Source organism: Protopterus annectens, chromosome 15.part0 (genome assembly GCF_019279795.1).
Source record: "Protopterus annectens isolate FY-2018-M chromosome 15.part0, PAN1.0, whole genome shotgun sequence".
Classification (NCBI taxonomy): Eukaryota; Metazoa; Chordata; order Ceratodontiformes; family Protopteridae; genus Protopterus; species Protopterus annectens.
Window position 1 is genome coordinate 121,075,536 of NC_056749.1, and position 22,152 is coordinate 121,097,687.

General features: G+C 43.0%; 1 protein-coding gene and 1 long non-coding RNA gene across 7 annotated transcripts in view; one reads left to right on the plus strand and one right to left on the minus strand.

Annotated features, from left to right (window-relative positions):
* Nucleotides 1-22,152, plus strand: part of PHKA1 (phosphorylase kinase regulatory subunit alpha 1) — a 3,177,076-nt gene that overhangs the window by 1,234,025 nt on the left and 1,920,899 nt on the right. The gene's annotated exons all lie outside the window — the stretch shown is intronic.
* On the minus strand, nt 2,845-11,099 carry LOC122790022. Of its 2 annotated transcripts, XR_006362908.1 has the most exons (4): nt 10,627-11,099; nt 8,083-8,206; nt 5,541-5,664; nt 2,845-3,122 (listed from the first exon to the last, which is right to left on the minus strand). It is a non-coding gene; the product is annotated as an uncharacterized LOC122790022 (long non-coding RNA). The 2 variants fall into 2 exon arrangements; XR_006362907.1 differs by lacking the exon at nt 2,845-3,122 and having other exon boundaries at nt 5,373-5,664.

Genomic DNA, 22,152 nt, shown 5'->3' on the forward strand with positions numbered 1-22,152 from the left:
TGCTGTGATGAGGTCTAAAGCCATGCTGACAGTGTGCTATAATGTTGTGGAGAGAGAGATATTGTACTAGTTGCTGGTGAATACATTTCTCCATAATTTTGGCTAAGGGTGAGAGGAGAGCAATTGGTCTAAAGTTGGTGTAGTCAATAGAATTACCACCTTTGTGTAGAGGAATAATATGGGAGACTTTCCAGATGTTTGGGATGGAACCCTCCTGGATAGTTCTGTTTATGAGTATGGATATTGGGTATGCAATTTCTTTGGCTGCTTTTTGGAGGAAAAGCGCAGGGAGCTTATCAGCTGAAGGTGTACATGGTTTCAGTTTGTGAATGAGTCTGTAGATGTAAGAGGTAGATATAGGTTTTAGAGAGAAATTGTGAGAAGATTTAGGTGGGTTGTATGGGGGTTGGTAGTTGTTGGTGTTCATTTGTCTAGCTAGGGATTGAATAGTTTCAGAGAAAAAAGAATTAAAGGTATTTGCAGTTTGGAGAGGGGTGTCAGGGTTGGCATTTAGTGGGAAGGGAGTTTTGGCTGTACCTGGTGAGAGGAGTCTATTTACTGATAGCCAGAATTGTCTGGAATTGTTAAGATGAGTTTGCTGAAGTTCACAGTAGAACTTTTTTTTGTCAGAGATTATTGATTTCTTAGTCTGATTTCTAAGCTGGCGGTAGTGAAGAAAATCTGGGTTATTTCTATGGCTTCTCCATTTGGTCCAAACTTTATTTCTAATGTGGATGAGTTTCTTAGTTTCTTTAGAGAGCCATGGGGCTGTTTTTGATTTCATTCTAATGGAACGCTCTGGAGCATGTCTATTAAGAATGGATAAGAAAGTAGTATTAAAGAATACAGCTGCATCCTCAAGAGGCAGTGTTTTTAGAATTCCAGTTGCAAGCTAAGTTCAGCTAGAAAAAGGTCTTTGTTAAAATGCTTGGTACAGCGAATTTGTCTAATGTTTGGGGTGTTTAAACAATCTGACTTTTCTCTGGAGATATAGGTTAGGAAGTGATCACTGACTTCATCTGGCATGGTACCTACTTTATATATTTTGTTAACATTGTTTGTGAGTATCCAGTCTAATATGCTTTCTCTTTTACTGTGCTTATTGAATCTAGTAGTTGAGGTGATTGTTTGGGAGAAACTGTGAAGGTTAATATGGGAGGAGGGATTTTCAGCATTAATATTGTTCCAGTCTATGTTAAAGTCGCCTAGGATTATAGTTTCCTGTGGGTAGGTGGTTGAAACCCAACTAAGAAAGTCTTCTAATATTGGAATATTGTTGCCTGGAGGTAGGTACATGCATATGATATAAAGGGCTTTTTTAGCATTTAGTTGGAGTTTAGTTGTGATGGCTTCTATTTTGCTATCCTGGTTTGGACACGTTGGTAGAGTAGTGATGTTAAGATGATTTTTAAAAAGGATTGCTACCCCACCACCTTTACGTTTTGTTCTGTCTTGTCTAAGTATGTTATAGCCTTGGGGTATTATTTCAGAGTCCTTAGTGCCTGATTTAAGCCAGGTTTCAGAGAGGCATAGAATGTCAAAAGAATAGGTGTCGAGGAGGGCATGAAGGTGGGGTATTTTATTGTTTAAACTTTGAATGTTAAGGTGCCCTATGATGAATTTATTAGTGAGATTGGAAGAGTGTAGTTGAGGTGAGGGGTCAGTTGGGCCTGGGTTGGGGTGTATGTCACCATCTAGTAAGGTGGGACTTCCTAGTTTGGTTGTTATGTTACTATTTGAAAAGGTTAGAAGTTTAGGTTTTTTATCTGAGGGCAGGATATAAGTGAGGTGAGATAGTCTGTGAAATTTAGGAAGAAGATAGTTAGGGGTGGTTGTAGCATTGGAGTAGGGTGTGAAGGTGTATATGGTTGAGGTCTCTTTTTTTGTGAAATTAGGCAGGATAGTAAGTGAGTTTTCAAAGAAGGTAAGTTGGTAAGTAGAGAATAGGGAGGTTAAGAGTAGGAGTGATAGAGTAAGAAGTGTAGGATAGAAGGAAGTCATTATGTATAGAGATAGAGAAAAGGAGAAATCAGAGAGAAAAAATGTAGGAGGTGAGAATATAGGTGGAAGTATGTCAGCTAGGAAGGTAGAGGAGAACTACAGTATACTATTGGTTGGGTGAGAACTGCAGTATACTGAAGTGTATAGAGAGGGGTAAGACTGGTGAGGAGAGTGGAGTGAGAAAAGCGATATATAGAAAAAGAGGAGAGAGTCTGAAACTAGAGGGAAAGGTAGTAGAGAAGACAAAGAGGAAGAGGTTAGAGTATAAGGGGTGTGTTGAGGGGTGGGCAGAAAATGCAGGGAAGGAGTGGATAGGTGTGATGGGGGGTGTGGCTGGGTAGCTATAAGAGTAGGACCCCGGGGGGTGGGTGGGAATTGGGGGTAGGGAGGGGAGCGGAGTGAGCCCGCAGGGCGAACGGAGCGGGAAGAAACCACAGAAGAAGAGATGAGAAAGGAGACAATCAGAGATGCAGGTAGTATAGCAGGAAAGGGTAGTGATAGGACTAGAGAGCACCAGTAAGTTAAACAGTGTTAGATAATGTAGAGGTATTGTAAAGCATACAGCAGGAGGACAGGAGGACAGAGAGAGGTGAGATAGGGAAAAAGCAGGTTACAGATAAGGAGTCAGAAATAGATAAGAAGGCGGATAGATAGGTAGTTAGGGTAGAAAGTGGAGGTTACTAAGAAAGAGGACAGTGATGAGCTTTACAGTCTGAATAGGCCAGAAGGGGCCAAGGTAGCAGCAAGGTAGTAGCTTTATAGTTCAGGTGGAAAGGATAGTGGGAGGGAATAAAAGCGAGGAAGGAAAATGAGGAGGTAAGGGGAAAAACATGAGGTAAAAGAGTAGCTGGATGAGAAGTGAGTACAGAAAAAAAGGGGGGGAGGTAAGGAGCGAGAGGTAGCTGGCTGTTTGAGGCTGGAGAACTAGCAGTTGTTAACTCTTTTAGGGGACCCAATGGGAGTCAAACACATCAACAATATTGGAGCCCAAACATACTTTCTGTTCCTAGAATGGACAGGGTAGGTTGATGTAATTCAAGTCACAGTCACTGGAGGAAGGCCAAGTTCGTCAGACACAAGTTAGGAGCCACTTAGGGCAGGAGTAGAGCTAGAGCTTAGAGCTTTGGGAAAAAAGAAGGTAGAAAAAAGGAGAAGAAAAAACAAAGAGACAGTGTTAGCACAGGTATTCAATGAAATAGCATCCCATCAAACAAATTAAGCAACAGTTGTAATCAAGTATAAGTAGTAAAACAATCTAATACAGAGAACTAGATAAGATATTAAAACAAGGTAGCATATATTGTATCTCTCTTGTGACTAAGTAACATTACACAGTCGTAAAACATACACAGCTCCCTTCAGTAGGACTGTAATGGAAGGCAGGTCAGATAAATATATGTATGGGGGGGGGGGAGTACAATACAAACAGCAGGTATAGCGCTACTTTAAGAGAGCTGGACTAGAGAAAAAATAAGGCTAAGTTCAGATAATATAGCTATAGCTAGTGGACCAATACCAGGGAAATTAAATAAGCGAAAGGGACATCCCAGCAGTAAAATAGGAGTCGCTAAAGGAGGGAGATGTGAGAAGCAGGACACCTGATATCCATTTCCGCGCTAAAACGCGAAAATACAGTAGTCCGTGTTTAATTCTCAGTGGGGAGTTAAGCTATGTTGGGAGTACAATTGGCTGTTTAGCGTCAGTCAACTGCAGAAAAAAATGTATAAATGGTGGAACAGCAGTGTCCTCAGCAAGACTACTGCTGTAGAGAGTATCGTACCTATGGTGTGGTAATCCTAGTAATGCCAGCTATGCACTCCTCCACACTAATACTAAGTAAACACGTGGGAGAGCTTCGCATTAGTGGCGCAGTTTAAATGGCTGTGGTACAATAGGTACAGCACACCGAAAAGACCCAGTGGTAACAGAGGACGAGTAATGGGCATAAAAACTTAATATAATTACCTAACATTCAAACAGTGCGTTGTTTATTAAAAACAATTTCGGGCTCTACATTAGACATAAAGCATTAGGCATCCTAGCACATTTAAAAAAGGTGATGATGTGCTAAATCACACGAGCAGGAGGCGTAATCTCGTTTGAATACACCTAGTACATAGGTAACACCAACAGATGTAGCAAGTGAGTAAGGAAAAACGGACATTAACGTTATGTACCAAGAGAAATAACTTATTTAGACATAACACGGAAGAACAGAAGTTAAATATGTGTAGAGAATGTGCACGTTGGAGCACTAAAGCAATCAGAGCTAAGACAAATCAGTTGTTCGCTTTCACAGTGCTTAAATCCTCTAAGTTTAAACAAACGCTAAAGCATTCAGGTAAAATAACATGAAAATGGTGCAACAGCAATTTCAGCAGTAATAATGCAGTTGTTCGCATTCACAGTGATAACATCCTCTAAGTCTAATCAAACGCTAGATACAATGAGCTAACAGAAGTTAAATGCATACGGAGTAAGTGCGCATTAAGCTACTATATACAGTAAATGCACGTTGGTTCACAACGCTAAGGCGTTCTAGTAGATAAATACCAAGTACAGTAACCTTAACAGGATGAAGCAGTGAAACCCAGGTATGGGCAGCAATATACATACATTCTTAATTAGAAATACGGTATCTCCGTATGGGTAGACCTACCAGAGCAAGCCTGCAGTACAGCAGCCACAGCAGCCAGAGACCCAGAGAGGTACAAGATGGTAAAAGGAGTGACGCAGAGACAGGAAGGGGTATATGTAAACTTACCAAATGAATAGGGGTGGCCCAGAGGCAGGGCAGGAGTGGTGTAGGAGTGGGTGGGCGGAACCAAGTAGAGACGGGGGAAAAATAGAATAGAATGGAGGTCAGGGAAAGGACCGGTAGGAATGTCCAGAGAGTAATGAAAGTAGAGATAAAGAGGTAGACAGATAGAGACACAGAGATGGTCTAAGTCAGATAAGGTAAGATAAGAAACCACAGAAGAAGAGATGAGAAAGGAGACAATCAGAGATGCAGGTAGTATAGCAGGAAAGGGTAGTGATAGGACTAGAGAGCACCAGTAAGTTAAACAGTGTTAGATAATGTAGAGGTATTGTAAAGCATACAGCAGGAGGACAGGAGGACAGAGAGAGGTGAGATAGGGAAAAAGCAGGTTACAGATAAGGAGTCAGAAATAGATAAGAAGGCGGATAGATAGGTAGTTAGGGTAGAAAGTGGAGGTTACTAAGAAAGAGGACAGTGATGAGCTTTACAGTCTGAATAGGCCAGAAGGGGCCAAGGTAGCAGCAAGGTAGTAGCTTTATAGTTCAGGTGGAAAGGATAGTGGGAGGGCAATAAAAGCGAGGAAGGCAAATGAGGTGGTAAGGGGAAAAAACATGAGGTAAAAGAGTAGCTGGATGAGAAGTGAGTACAGAAAAAAAGGGGGGGAGGTAAGGAGCGAGAGGTAGCTGGCTGTTTGAGGCTGGAGAACTAGCAGTTGTTAACTCTTTTAGGGGACCCAATGGGAGTCAAACACATCAACAATATTGGAGCCCAAACATACTTTCTGTTCCTAGAATGGACAGGGTAGCTTGATGTAATTCAAGTCACAGTCACTGGAGGAAGGCCAAGTTCGTCAGACACAAGTTAGGAGCCACTTAGGGCAGGAGTAGAGCTAGAGCTTAGAGCTTTGGGAAAAAAGAAGGTAGAAAAAAGGAGAAGAAAAAACAAAGAGACAGTGTTAGCACAGGTATTCAATGAAATAGCATCCCATCAAACAAATTAAGCAACAGTTGTAATCAAGTATAAGTAGTAAAACAATCTAATACAGAGAACTAGATAAGATATTAAAACAAGGTAGCATATATTGTATCTCTCTTGTGACTAAGTAACATTACACAGTCGTAAAACATACACAGCTCCCTTCAGTAGGACTGTAATGGAAGGCAGGTCAGATAAATATATGTATGGGGGGGGGGGGAGTACAATACAAACAGCAGGTATAGCGCTACTTTAAGAGAGCTGGACTAGAGAAAAAATAAGGCTAAGTTCAGATAATATAGCTATAGCTAGTGGACCAATACCAGGGAAATTAAATAAGCGAAAGGGACATCCCAGCAGTAAAATAGGAGTCGCTAAAGGAGGGAGATGTGAGAAGCAGGACACCTGATATCCATTTCCGCGCTAAAACGCGAAAATACAGTAGTCCGTGTTTAATTCTCAGTGGGGAGTTAAGCTATGTTGGGAGTACAATTGGCTGTTTAGCGTCAGTCAACTGCAGAAAAAAATGTATAAATGGTGGAACAGCAGTGTCCTCAGCAAGACTACTGCTGTAGAGAGTATCGTACCTATGGTGTGGTAATCCTAGTAATGCCAGCTATGCACTCCTCCACACTAATACTAAGTAAACACGTGGGAGAGCTTCGCATTAGTGGCGCAGTTTAAATGGCTGTGGTACAATAGGTACAGCACACCGAAAAGACCCAGTGGTAACAGAGGACGAGTAATGGGCATAAAAACTTAATATAATTACCTAACATTCAAACAGTGCGTTGTTTATTAAAAACAATTTCGGGCTCTACATTAGACATAAAGCATTAGGCATCCTAGCACATTTAAAAAAGGTGATGATGTGCTAAATCACACGAGCAGGAGGTGTAATCTCGTTTGAATACACCTAGTACATAGGTAACACCAACAGATGTAGCAAGTGAGTAAGGAAAAACGGACATTAACGTTATGTACCAAGAGAAATAACTTATTTAGACATAACACGGAAGAACAGAAGTTAAATATGTGTAGAGAATGTGCACGTTGGAGCACTAAAGCAATCAGAGCTAAGACAAATCAGTTGTTCGCTTTCACAGTGCTTAAATCCTCTAAGTTTAAACAAACGCTAAAGCATTCAGGTAAAATAACATGAAAATGGTGCAACAGCAATTTCAGCAGTAATAATGCAGTTGTTCGCATTCACAGTGATAACATCCTCTAAGTCTAATCAAACGCTAGATACAATGAGCTAACAGAAGTTAAATGCATACGGAGTAAGTGCGCATTAAGCTACTATATACAGTAAATGCACGTTGGTTCACAACGCTAAGGCGTTCTAGTAGATAAATACCAAGTACAGTAACCTTAACAGGATGAAGCAGTGAAACCCAGGTATGGGCAGCAATATACATACATTCTTAATTAGAAATACGGTATCTCCGTATGGGTAGACCTACCAGAGCAAGCCTGCAGTACAGCAGCCACAGCAGCCAGAGACCCAGAGAGGTACAAGATGGTAAAAGGAGTGACGCAGAGACAGGAAGGGGTAAATGTAAACTTACCAAATGAATAGGGGCGGCCCAGAGGCAGGGCAGGAGTGGTGTAGGAGTGGGTGGGCGGAACCAAGTAGAGACGGGGGAAAAATAGAATAGAATGGAGGTCAGGGAAAGGACCGGTAGGAATGTCCAGAGAGTAATGAAAGTAGAGATAAAGAGGTAGACAGATAGAGACACAGAGATGGTCTAAGTCAGATAAGGTAAGATAAGAAACCACAGAAGAAGAGATGAGAAAGGAGACAATCAGAGATGCAGGTAGTATAGCAGGAAAGGGTAGTGATAGGACTAGAGAGCACCAGTAAGTTAAACAGTGTTAGATAATGTAGAGGTATTGTAAAGCATACAGCAGGAGGACAGGAGGACAGAGAGAGGTGAGATAGGGAAAAAGCAGGTTACAGATAAGGAGTCAGAAATAGATAAGAAGGCGGATAGATAGGTAGTTAGGGTAGAAAGTGGAGGTTACTAAGAAAGAGGACAGTGATAAGCTTTACAGTCTGAATAGGCCAGAAGGGGCCAAGGTAGCAGCAAGGTAGTAGCTTTATAGTTCAGGTGGAAAGGATAGTGGGAGGGGAATAAAAGCGAGGAAGGAAAATGAGGAGGTAAGGGGAAAAACATGAGGTAAAAGAGTAGCTGGATGAGAAGTGAGTACAGAAAAAAAGGGGGGGAGGTAAGGAGCGAGAGGTAGCTGGCTGTTTGAGGCTGGAGAACTAGCAGTTGTTAACTCTTTTAGGGGACCCAATGGGAGTCAAACACATCAACAATATTGGAGCCCAAACATACTTTCTGTTCCTAGAATGGACAGGGTAGGTTGATGTAATTCAAGTCACAGTCACTGGAGGAAGGCCAAGTTCGTCAGACACAAGTTAGGAGCCACTTAGGGCAGGAGTAGAGCTAGAGCTTAGAGCTTTGGGAAAAAAGAAGGTAGAAAAAAAGGAGAAGAAAAAAACAAAAAGAGACAGTGTTAGCACAGGTATTCAATGAAATAGCATCCCATCAAACAAATTAAGCAACAGTTGTAATCAAGTATAAGTAGTAAAACAATCTAATACAGAGAACTAGATAAGATATTAAAACAAGGTAGCATATATTGTATCTCTCTTGTGACTAAGTAACATTACACAGTCGTAAAACATACACAGCTCCCTTCAGTAGGACTGTAATGGAAGGCAGGTCAGATAAATATATGTATGGGGGGGGGGGAGTACAATACAAACAGCAGGTATAGCGCTACTTTAAGAGAGCTGGACTAGAGAAAAAATAAGGCTAAGTTCAGATAATATAGCTATAGCTAGTGGACCAATACCAGGGAAATTAAATAAGCGAAAGGGACATCCCAGCAGTAAAATAGGAGTCGCTAAAGGAGGGAGATGTGAGAAGCAGGACACCTGATATCCATTTCCGCGCTAAAGCGCGAAAATACAGTAGTCCGTGTTTAATTCTCAGTGTTGAGTTAAGCTATGTTGGGAGTACAATTGGCTGTTTAGCGTCAGTCAACTGCAGAAAAAAATGTATAAATGGTGGAACAGCAGTGTCCTCAGCAAGACTACTGCTGTAGAGAGTATCGTACCTATGGTGTGGTAATCCTAGTAATGCCAGCTATGCACTCCTCCACACTAATACTAAGTAAACACGTGGGAGAGCTTCGCATTAGTGGCGCAGTTTAAATGGCTGTGGTACAATAGGTACAGCACACCGAAAAGACCCAGTGGTAACAGAGGACGAGTAATGGGCATAAAAACTTAATATAATTACCTAACATTCAAACAGTGCGTTGTTTATTAAAACAATTTCGGCTCTACATTAGACATAAAGCATTAGGCATCCTAGCACATTTAAAAAAGGTGATGATGTGCTAAATCACACGAGCAGGAGGCGTAATCTCGTTTGAATACACCTAGTACATAGGTAACACCAACAGATGTAGCAAGTGAGTAAGGAAAAACGGACATTAACGTTATGTACCAAGAGAAATAACTTATTTAGACATAACACGGAAGAACAGAAGTTAAATATGTGTAGAGAATGTGCACGTTGGAGCACTAAAGCAATCAGAGCTAAGACAAATCAGTTGTTCGCTTTCACAGTGCTTAAATCCTCTAAGTTTAAACAAACGCTAAAGCATTCAGGTAAAATAACATGAAAATGGTGCAACAGCAATTTCAGCAGTAATAATGCAGTTGTTCGCATTCACAGTGATAACATCCTCTAAGTCTAATCAAACGCTAGATACAATGAGCTAACAGAAGTTAAATGCATACGGAGTAAGTGCGCATTAAGCTACTATATACAGTAAATGCACGTTGGTTCACAACGCTAAGGCGTTCTAGTAGATAAATACCAAGTACAGTAACCTTAACAGGATGAAGCAGTGAAACCCAGGTATGGGCAGCAATATACATACATTCTTAATTAGAAATACGGTATCTCCGTATGGGTAGACCTACCAGAGCAAGCCTGCAGTACAGCAGCCACAGCAGCCAGAGACCCAGAGAGGTACAAGATGGTAAAAGGAGTGACGCAGAGACAGGAAGGGGTAAATGTAAACTTACCAAATGAATAGGGGCGGCCCAGAGGCAGGGCAGGAGTGGTGTAGGAGTGGGTGGGCGGAACCAAGTAGAGACGGGGGAAAAATAGAATAGAATGGAGGTCAGGGAAAGGACCGGTAGGAATGTCCAGAGAGTAATGAAAGTAGAGATAAAGAGGTAGACAGATAGAGACACAGAGATGGTCTAAGTCAGATAAGGTAAGATAAGAAACCACAGAAGAAGAGATGAGAAAGGAGACAATCAGAGATGCAGGTAGTATAGCAGGAAAGGGTAGTGATAGGACTAGAGAGCACCAGTAAGTTAAACAGTGTTAGATAATGTAGAGGTATTGTAAAGCATACAGCAGGAGGACAGGAGGACAGAGAGAGGTGAGATAGGGAAAAAGCAGGTTACAGATAAGGAGTCAGAAATAGATAAGAAGGCGGATAGATAGGTAGTTAGGGTAGAAAGTGGAGGTTACTAAGAAAGAGGACAGTGATGAGCTTTACAGTCTGAATAGGCCAGAAGGGGCCAAGGTAGCAGCAAGGTAGTAGCTTTATAGTTCAGGTGGAAAGGATAGTGGGAGGGGAATAAAAGCGAGGAAGGAAAATGAGGAGGTAAGGGGAAAAAACATGAGGTAAAAGAGTAGCTGGATGAGAAGTGAGTACAGAAAAAAAGGGGGGGAGGTAAGGAGCGAGAGGTAGCTGGCTGTTTGAGGCTGGAGAACTAGCAGTTGTTAACTCTTTTAGGGGACCCAATGGGAGTCAAACACATCAACAATATTGGAGCCCAAACATACTTTCTGTTCCTAGAATGGACAGGGTAGGTTGATGTAATTCAAGTCACAGTCACTGGAGGAAGGCCAAGTTCGTCAGACACAAGTTAGGAGCCACTTAGGGCAGGAGTAGAGCTAGAGCTTAGAGTTTCTGTTCCTAGAATGGACAGGGTAGGTTGATGTAATTCAAGTCACAGTCACTGGAGGAAGGCCAAGTTCGTCAGACACAAGTTAGGAGCCACTTAGGGCAGGAGTAGAGCTAGAGCTTAGAGTTTCTGTTCCTAGAATGGACAGGGTAGGTTGATGTAATTCAAGTCACAGTCACTGGAGGAAGGCCAAGTTCGTCAGACACAAGTTAGGAGCCACTTAGGGCAGGAGTAGAGCTAGAGCTTAGAGTTTCTGTTCCTAGAATGGACAGGGTAGGTTGATGTAATTCAAGTCACAGTCACTGGAGGAAGGCCAAGTTCGTCAGACACAAGTTAGGAGCCACTTAGGGCAGGAGTAGAGCTAGAGCTTAGAGCAGAGCAAGCCTGCAGTACAGCAGCCACAGCAGCCAGAGACCCAGAGAGGTACAAGATGGTAAAAGGAGTGACGCAGAGACCGAACTAAACTTCTTCTCTTCACCCCTACCTCTCGGACCTCCCCTTTACACTTCACTATCTCTTCAAACAACGCCACTGTCATCTCTCCTGACACTACTACTAAACTGTTAGGAGTAACCATTGATAATAATCTCACTTTTGATCAACATATCAACAACACCATCAAATCTGTGAACAAAAAAATAGGATTCTTATACCGTATCAAACAGTTTCTAACCCCACCTACTAGAGCTAAAATTGCCCTCTCCCATCTTATGTCTACTCTCTTTTATGCCTCTCCAATTTACACAAACCTCAAGAAAGCTAACCTAAACAAACTAGCTGCTTGTTATAATAACATTGCCCGCTTTGCCACTGGTAACCCTTACAGAACCCATCACTGTCTAAACTTGAAACTCCTAGGCTGGCTCGAATTTCAATACCATCTTCTCATCTCACAACTTACCATTGCTCACAAAATTCTGTACCAACCTGACAACACCCCTATACTCTCTCAACTTTTAATCCCTTACAATAATCTTAACTCCCTCCGTTCTTCTTGTAGACTCCTGACCAGATCAATAAAGTCTAACAACTATGCCGGCAACTCTTTATTCACTAATACGGTTGGTAGAAGATGGAATCTGTTACCTAGTGATATAACACTGATTTCATCATTTCCTCTCTTCAAAGAAAAACTCAAGCTTTACTTCCAAAATCACTGGCTCTGTTCTTGTAGTACTTCTGACTGACATTCTTCTCCTCCTCTTTTTTAGCTCACCTCTTCTTTTTCCACTCCACCTATTTTTGGCTTGCTTTTTAAGCTTTTTCCTAGTCTATCTCTTGCCCATGTTTGGCCTTTATGCTTTACCCCCTTCTCCTTGCTCTTCTCTCTCATCACCTTTGCCACTTCTTTTTCTCCTTACTCTCTTTTCTCTCTACTGCTTCTTCTCTTCTTCTGTTTCTCCTAGATTTCTTTATAACTACCTTAACTTACCTGTCATTCTTTCTGATAATTTGTTTCTTTAGCCTTAGCTAAAGTTTAATGCTCTATAACTGGCTATGTATTTCTCTTTGCCAACTGTAGTTTCTTTTAGCCTGTCCTTTTTTTGGGGTCTGATTGTATTTTAATTATTATTCACAAATATATATATATTTACCATAATGTATTGTTGTTATATGTTTTTTTTTTTGTGGAGCTTTTCTCCCCGGGCCTCTACTGAAAATGAATATGTATCCAGCTAGACTAGCCCGGTCAACAAATGTAAAATAAAATAAAATAAAAAATAAAAAAAATAAAATTGATGCATTACGAGTTATGCATAGTAAGACTGAAGTTTATTGTTGCTTAAGTATGGCCTACGACATAAGTAGGACATGCGGGAGGGACAGATATTTCTCCCAGCAACTGCTAGGTTTTTGGAAGAAGGTACCAACTCGTGTGAAACGCAGCACCTCTCTATGACACTGTTCAAGTGGAACCTGGATGAGTGGATGGGTGCTCTTTAAATTCTTACCGAGGATAGCCCCTACAACCCTCCTGGACATTAGCAGTCATCACTAAATGCCGTCTTGGGTGTTGACTAATACTTTTCTGATATTACATTGGGTTGAAACGGCTAGGCTTAAAATGGCCTCTGGGGTGATAGCATAGTAATCTCCTATGATCCTATGAAATGTTATAAGTTGAATTCTCAGAACCTCTTCCAATCCGCTCAATATTGAGAGTATTGAAGGATGTGTTTGCCACAGCCTGTGGTTTCCCTGATGGCCAGCCTGCTGCACCTAAGAAAACAGATTAAAATTTCTATACAGTCCTCCCAAACCTAACACAGCAGCTGTTGCTTTAGTCATTCCAGTTGCTACCAAGCATTTTAATTCAAATCCTTCCTCTCCTTTCAAGGATGGTAAAACATTTAGTAAGCTTAGAAAAAGTGTATGCTTCTGCAGCTTATTTTTTTATTTTTTTTTTTTTGCATTCTAAATTGTCAGGCTGGCATGTTAATTTATTCTGACTAATTATGAAAGCATGAGGAATGATTTATCTGCAGTTCCTTCCTGTGAGGAAAAACTGCTTCATGTGGTTCAGTTTCCTGTGTTTCTCAGGTCACTAGGCATTGTTAAATGTGTGGTTTTGACTCTGCAGATACTTATTCAGAACTTTTGCCTCTGGTACTGTGTTGAATTAGTTTGCTTGGTTTCATTCTCAGAACCTCCCAGAGCATGTAAAAATGTTGCTTTCTTTCGGCTTTTCCCAGTCAGGGGTCACCACAGCAGAACTCCGGTCCGCTAATGATTGGCAGTCGATTTTTACTGTGCCGCGGTGCCAGCCTGACACCGAACCTTCAACAAAGGCAGAGGATGTAAAAATGAGATTTAAATTCTCCTTTGGGAAAAGATTTAGTTTTTGGACCATCTGTCACAGAGGTCTTGAAAATGTAATAAGAGGGGTAAGCTGATGTAGGGAATGTTTGAGTCTTCATTCCTCTTTCCATAAATTTTCCAAGGGATTTTCTGCTGCCTCATCTAATTTTCAAGAAACAAAACAGCAGTCTCAACAACGTGCTGGTAAGCAGACATTAAAAAAAAACAGTGGCAGGATGGTTCCACAAATAAAGCAGGACCCCCCCCCAAAGGACAGTCAAGTCATACTGACTGTGTAAGAGACCTGGTCTCCACTCACCAGGCAGTTCCTTATCCCTTTCAGAAATTGTGAGTCTTCATTTCTGTTTGGCAGCAGGTTGGTTTCAGACAAATGGGTTCTGAGACTGACCTAGCAGGATTATAGATGGCAGTGGAGAAAAATCCCTCCTTTCCAGGGAATTCTTCCAATTCCACCATAACTGTACATATCGGTTTCCTCCTGTCCTACATTTTTCTTAGAGGGTAATAGAAACAGTTCATCATTCCCAGTTGGAAGAGGTTTTTATTCAAGAATGTTTCTGGTACCAAAGAAAGAAAGCACCTGGAGACCAGTTCTGGACCTTTCTTTCCTAAACCAGTTAATGATAATGCCCAAGTTCAAAATTAATTTCATTTTACAACCTCTTTTAACCTTTCTTATTCATTTGAGCTTGTTGCTAACGTTTGATTTAAAAGATACTTATCTCATTCCTATCCATCCTGATGTTTCTTAAGGTTGTGTGTGTCTGGATCACACTCTGCCTTATCCTTTACTCTATCTACTGCTTAGAGTGTCCACAGAGTGTTAAGCTCCAGTTATAGCACATTGCAGGCTACAGAATATCCATATTTTTTCCCTATTTAGATGGCTTGCTTGACCTTGCAGAGTCTCTCTCAAACTGTAAGGAGTTACTCATTTGAGTGAGAGATCTCCTATGAAGGGTGAGATTTCCAGAGAACATTCAGACATCTTTTTTTGACTCCACTACAAAGGATTATGTTCCTGTGGTGTCCTCTAGACACTTCACTACGAGGAGCTTTTCTTCCTGAGGAGAAATAGACCTATATTTAGGTCTTCTACTCAGACTTGGGTCACTTGGAGGGAATACCTTGGGATTCTGAGTCTTAAGGCATCTGTGATTCTCACAATACCTCTGACATGACTTAATGTGTGAAGATAAGTTTGGTCTCTGCCTCATACCCAGTTATTCGACCTGTCTCCATTGAGGCAGTGAGTATTAACTTCAGGAATCTCAGGTACAGCTTTTGTCACCTTTTGATACTTCCCTAGACCAACCCCCTGAGGAGGTTCCTCAGAAGAAGTGGAAGAGGAAGCACTTAGATTCCCTACAGTAATCCGTCATGGAAGACACTGATTTTGATGAAGGGATGGGGTCCCCTAAGTTACCCCCTCATGATGTCTTCTTTGGAGACATCCTAGAAATTTTGCAACAGAGGGGTGATTGGAAGTCCCAAAAATCCTACCTCAGAAAAATCAGTGTACCTGTAGGCTTTTGGTACTTGCCCATCTACCTCTTGAGTGATCCCATCCACTGACGACCTCATTCAGTTGATTTCTTAGGGGGCAAGGAAGGCACCAGCCACCATTGAACCTATCCCCAAGAGACAAGACCAGACTTTTTCTGCACCTGAAGGCAAACAATTCTGGGCTAAAGGTTTAGCAGTAGATGTCATGGTTAGTGGCAGCCACTATGAAAAAGTAACTTGCTGAGGAAAGTTCTTCTATTCATCCACCCAACAGAGAGTCTCTGGTGACAGATAGGTTCGGGAAGCAAGTTTACACTTCATCGACCTTTGCCTTAAGGTCTTTGAATTTTCTGGCACATTTTACCAGACTTCAGACTTCAAAGGGATCTGATTAAGGAGTTGTCGATAAACTGGCAGGAGCTGTTACTGAGGGACTCCAATGAAAAAGTTACTTTGCGGTTGGCAACCCTAGAGTCTGTGTCAAATTCGTCCATGAAGGCTCATTGTGTATGCAGCCGAAGGCACCACCAGAGCAATGGGTTCAAGCGTAGCCATAGGGAGACATGCCTAGATGCGTCTATATGACTTTGCAGAACCATTTAAGTCTTCATTTGTCAATCCTCCTTTTGATGGATAGTCTCTTTTTGGCCTAAAATTAGAGACACCTGCAGGTAAAGTTAGAGACCTGCAGGTGTGAGAAAGATGGTAATATCCTTTCTGCTGTGGGCGTATATTTTTCCATCACCAAAGATCCTTTTCCAGGAATCAGATGAGTGGTGGAAAGATGTGGCTCAAAAAATCCCAAGGGGGTTTTCTAGGACACGTGGTGCCAATGCTCCCAGGGGCAGAGGGGGGAACTATAATGGAAGACGCTGTCCATGCAGCACAGGTGGTCTGAAGAACCCGAGCTTCAGGGAATTCTTCCAAAGTAAGCCCTTTCAGCATTCCTGAAAGGAGCCCCGATTGTCTTCCACTGGAGGCAGTCAGGGAATAGTTATCCTTGCACCAAAATGCCTGGCTGTGTATAACAGTTTCTTGGGTGCAACTTATTTCTAGAGGTTATACTATACCCTTTTCCCTTCATTCCCCCGTATGCAGAAAAACATTCCCTATGTTCCACCCAATCAGAGGGATCCAGCAGATGTTCATCATGTTACCCTGCTGCAGTCATCACAGTTGGGTTATCCTGTCGTCAGGCGGTCTCGCAGTCGGCCGGAATTTAAAAGTCTTGGTCCGGTGTCGGTTGCTGTCGCCTCTTCCCTGACATCAGTGCGCCAGGGGTATATATAATGCAACCGAAGCCATTTTCTCCAGTCTTTCTTGCCGCGCGGTGCCCGAAGCAGAAGCAGTTCGCAAGTGCCGGTCGGCTGACTCCTGAAATTTTCGAATTCGAATTTCAGACCGAAGTCTTCTATAAAGCTAAGTCCCCTTTGGAGAAACTTTTCTTGCCTCAGAACGATGTCAGAAAAAGTTAACAATTGTATTTCTTGTGGGAAGCAAATACCACATAAGGATTTTCATTCTTATTGCATACCTTGCCTAGGCCCAGACCACGACGTCACTACTTGTCGGTTTTGTGCTAGGTTTAATAAGCGTACTACTAAAAGATGCTTTGATTTCGCATGACACTACTTCGGTAGGAAATTTAACTACACCATGCCGTCGGAGCAACCGACTACCGGCGTGCACAAAAAACGCAAGGATAAGGACAGACAGCCCAGGCCTAAGTCAAATTCCGAGGCCTCGGCTGAGCAGGTCTCCGGTTCTTCGGTCCTCAGTGAGGCTCCGACACAGCCCCTGACTACCGCAGATCTGGAACCTGAGACCGCTATGGAATTTTTGGCGGAATGCACCAGGCCGACGCAGCCATTTAGTTCAGGCCTTTCCGACGACATTGCTACAAAGGACGTCTGTGCTACAGAAACGCCATCTGTTTCTGAAGGCATTTTCAGACAGACGACCCTCACCATTAAAACGTCTTCTAAGACGAAGACTCCTACTAAATCTAAAAGGACTGCACTTCAGTCTCCTGTTCAAGGCCCCATGCCTAAGAAACAGATGCTCAAAATGGCTGAAGATTTGATTTCTTTAATCAGGGGTTCCCAGCCCCCTCCTGACAAAAGGCCTAGACAAGAGGAAGATTATGCATCCTCTGAACAAGTGTCCATTTCTTCAGACTCCTCTGAGGACCAAGATTACTCCTTCTCTCCTTATGAAGATTCTGATGCTGAGGACTCTATTCCCTCAGCTTCTCCTCCTGAAGACTACTCCTTTGGGGAAACTTTACACACTATGAGGGAACATTTTCACTGGGAAGGTCAGGACTGCTCTGACTCGAAGAAAAGGCTCAGAGAGTTTCTTTTACTCCCCCAACACAGACCACTTGCCATCCCAACAGTTTTGGACATTGTGGATGATGTTTACTTAGAATCCAGTTTCAACCCAGACTCTCTACCTCCTGCTCCCGCTAAGCCTGACAGATAATATAGAATGCCTGATTCCCACAAATTTCTTTACAAAAGCCCTGTAGCTGATCCAGAGACTATCTCCCAGGGTCCCAAGGGGGCTAAGGCTTCTATGGCTAAAAACCCAGTACCTTCTGAGAGAGATTCCAGAGCACTAGACAGGTGGGGGAAAAAGGTTTACACCTCAGCCGCACTAGCTATGAGGGCATTGAATTGCCAATTTCACATGCTTAAGTATCAGCAATTCCTAATCTCTCAGTTAAAGCAAAGAATAGCCAGTCTCCCTCAACAATCTGAATTGAAAGAAGTACAGGATCTGTTACGCGCCACTGAGCAGGTGGGCAAACATACCTTACAATGTGGGTTTGATTCTCTGGAGGCCTCCTGCAGAGCAGCTGTCACTGGGTCTGTTATACGTAGGCATGCTTGGTTAAAGGAACAAACTCTGCCTGATCGTGTTAAAGCAAAACTACTAGATGCTCCCTTACAGCAGGATGTTCTTTTTGGAGTTAAAGCAGAAGAAGTTTTAAAGAAAATGGAGGATAAGGCAAAATCTATGCAGACAGTCAAAGATTTCCTAGAGGTACAACCCCCTCGCTTCAGCAGAAACTGGCCAAAAAAAATTGGTCCTTTCCAGCTTCTGACAGACCACAGAGGGGTAAATACAGACGCCCAAGGGGCAGAGGACAACCACAAGCCCAGTATAAACCTCGCCAATGGAGCACTACAACACAGAAGGGAGGAGAAGGCAGGTCCCAATCCACTAGAAGGCAAACTCAATGACTTGCACCTCATCTGGCCAAGCAATACTCTCTTGGCACCCCCTTGGGGGGGAAAACTAGCACTTTTTGCAGACAACTGGCACATTGTCACAAAGGACTAATGGGTCCTAGACATTTTACGAGGATACAGATTCCACTTTCACACCTTGCCAATGAAAAGAGGAATGCCAAACCTGCCACAAAATCAATGGGCAGAGGCACAAAAACAAATTACAGCTCTCATGGACATGAGAGCCATTCATCTGGTACCTACTCGAGAGCAAGGCCAAGGAGTTTACTCAAGACTCTTTCTAGTGCCCAGAAAGGACAATGCCTGGAGACCAATTCTGGACCTTTCAATTCTAAACACTTACTTACAAGTACCCAAATTCAAGATGCTAACACTACAGCAGCTACTTCCCATGTTGGGCAAGGAAGCATGGGTAGTAACGTTGGACCTCAAGGAGGCATACCTGCATGTCCCTATCAGACAAAGTTGCAGAAGATACCTCCGTTTCATTGCAGGTTCAACCCATTACCAATTCTCTGCGCTGCCCTTTGGCTTATCTACTGCGCCCAGAGTCTTCACAAAATGCCTGGCACCAGTAATTGCATACTGCAGACAGAGGAATTCAAATATATCCATACCTGGACGACTGCCTCATCCAAGCAGAAAGCAAAGACATTCTGTTACATCATCTGGCTTTTGTAAAGCATCTACTAAACTGCCTGGGGTACACAGTAAACGAAAAGAAGTCAAAACTAGTACCCTCACAAAAAATGACATTCCTGGGTGCCAGCTTGAATACAACGGCCCAGAAGGCTTATCTTACACCAGACAAGCAACTACAACTGACTCAATATTTCAAGACAATGGCAACAAAGACCCAATTAACTGCAAGAAAAATTCTGCAGGCCTTGGGCTTCATGGCATCTTGCATACTAATAATACCATTTGCAAAGCTGCATATGAGGAAATTACAGTGGTACCTAAAAAGCGTATGGTCTCAACACAGCCACAGCTTGGACACAATGATATCTCTCGTTCCCTGCCTACAACAGGAATTTGTATGGTGGTCACAGGCATGTCACCTCAACAAGGGTCAGCCTTTCACCTTGCCCCCAGCCAGGCAAACTATCACAACAGATGCTTCAAATTATGCCTGGGGTGGCACACATGGCAGGGAAATGCATTCAAGGCCTATGGACTGCAGATCAAAGAAATCTGCACATAAATCAAAAAGAGATGCTAGCTGTGCAGAAAGCTCTGACAGCCTTCAAGGATCTATTACATCCAGGACAACTGGCAATAAAGACGGACAACACCACAGTAATGTGGTACATAAACAAATGAGGGGGTACACATTCCTACCCTCTATGCAGGCAAGCAATGATCTTATGGAACACAGCTCTGGCTTACCAGGTTCAGTTACAAGCTCAATTCCTGCCAGGACAGAAGAACACATTGGCAGACGACCTCAGCAGAAACATCAACGATCCCCACGAGTGGAAACTAGATCCACAAATATTTGCAATGATAACTCAAAAATGGGGCCTTCCAGACATAGACCTGTTTGCCAGTCCTCAAAACTATCAACTGACAAAATTTTGTACAAGGACATTTCACCATCAAGCTTGGAAAGTGGACGCACTCTCTTTCAGTTGGAAAAACCTGACAGTATATGCTTTCCCTCCATTGCCTCTCCTCACAAAGGTTCTTCTGAAAGTCAGAAAGGAGAGACCACGACTGATTCTCATAGCCCCAGATTGGCCACGCCAGCACTGGTACCCGCTATTGAGAAATATGGCCCACAGCCCACCATGGATATTGCCTCAAATCCGCCATTTGCTCACACAACAAAACAATCAGATTCTACACAGCCAACTCAAAACTTTAAATCTGGCTGCATGGCAAATCTACTAAACATCCAACCAGCTCCTCTTTCCCAAGCAGTTCTGGATGTTATTCTGGAAGCCAGGAGACCAAGCACCAGGAAGGCTTATTCGGACAAATGGAAAAGGTTTTGTGCCTGGAACCAAGCTAAAGGCCAAGACACAATTCAGCCGCACATGCCTCACATTCTACAGTATTTAGCTGAGATGTTACACAAAGGACTTTCTTTTTCCTCCATTAAAATCCATGCTTCAGCTATTTCAGCTCACTACAACACGGATCCACCTTTATTTTCACATCCTCTTCTAAGGCAGTTCCTCAGAGGGTCAACAAACATTAGACCACCCAGGAGAGCTCCTCCACCAACATGGGACCTCAATTTTGTTCTGGAAAAACTAACGCTACATCCCTTTGAACCAGCTTTCTCTGCAGATCTTCAGTTCCTGTCTTGGAAGACTGCCCTGCTGCTAGCAATAACTTTAGCTAGAAGAGTCTCAGAGCTACAGGCACTAATGGCAGTGGAACCTTTCCTCATTTTTCATCAAGACAGAGTTTCTCTTCGAACTAATCCTTCCTTTATGCCTAAGGTGGTTTCCAGTGTGGCTTTAAATCAAACCATCCACTTACCCACCTTCTTCCCAAATCCACAGAACAAAGGTGAGAGACTCCTGCCTTCCTTGGACATTCACAGGCCACTTCGTTACTACATGGACAAAACTAAGGCTTTCAGAAAATCTGACCAGCTCTTTGTATCCTATGCTACAGCTTCTCAAGGGAAGGCTAAATCAAAACAAACCATTTCTAAATGGATAGGTCATTGCATACGTTTCTGCTATACCTATCATGGGAAACCAGTCCCTGCTACCATTAGGTCCCACTCTACCAGGGCAACAGCTACTTCGACAGCCTTTCTCAGGGGGGTTCCAACCAAGGAGATTTTAGAAGCTGCAACTTGGAGTTCAGTACACACCTTTACCAAACACTATCACTTACCTCTTTACTCTAAGACCAGGGCGGGCTTCGCCACTGCAGTTCTGCAGGGCCTTATAGCCTCCACTAACCCTCTCTGATACCTCCCCCCTTCCTTAGCTTTGGGATTCAACCCGTGTGTGATGACTGCAGCAGGGTAACACGATGAACATAGTACAGTTTTGTACCTACCATAAATGTAGATGTTCGAGTGTTCACCCTGCTACAGTCCAGGTTACCCTCCCTCCATCCCCTCTGATCTACTGGCTAATTCTCTTCAATACCTTACTGATGTATTTGCTTATAGCTGAAGGGATTTTGTGTTTGTGCAGAGGTTACTCCATTTGGTACTAATTTCTGACCACCTTTTTGGGGGCACCTGACATCTGGGGCAAGAAAAACTGAAGAAAATGGCGTCGGTTGCATTATATATACCCTGGCACTGACGTCAGGGAAGAGGTGACAGCAACCGACGCCGGACCAAGACTTTGGAATTCCGGCCGACTGCGGGACCGCCTGACGACAGGATAATCCAAGAAAATAAAGATATTGGGGACCTACAGACACTGGATCCTACCCAGTTCGGCTGTGTTAAGGGCAGATCCTGCATCTTAAACCTGGTTGATTTCTTTGAAACAGTCACCAAGGCTATTGACGAGGGGAAGGTGGTCCACACAGCCTACCTGGACCTCGCAAAAGCCTTCGATACAATACCCCACTCTGGCATTATAGATAAGCTCACCAGCTTAAATATAAACCCCTATGTCACTAGATGGATTGCAAACTGGCTCAAGGACAGAACCCACATGGTTAGAATTGCTGGAGCCATGTCAGACTCCAAACCAGTTACAAGTGGTGTCCCACAAGGCTCAGTCCTGGGACCTCTCTTGTTCGGTATATATTTCTCGGAGGTACAGGCCAACATGGAAGGACTGTGGCTGGCCAAGTTCGCAGATGACTGCAAACTGGGCGCCATAATCGACTCTCCA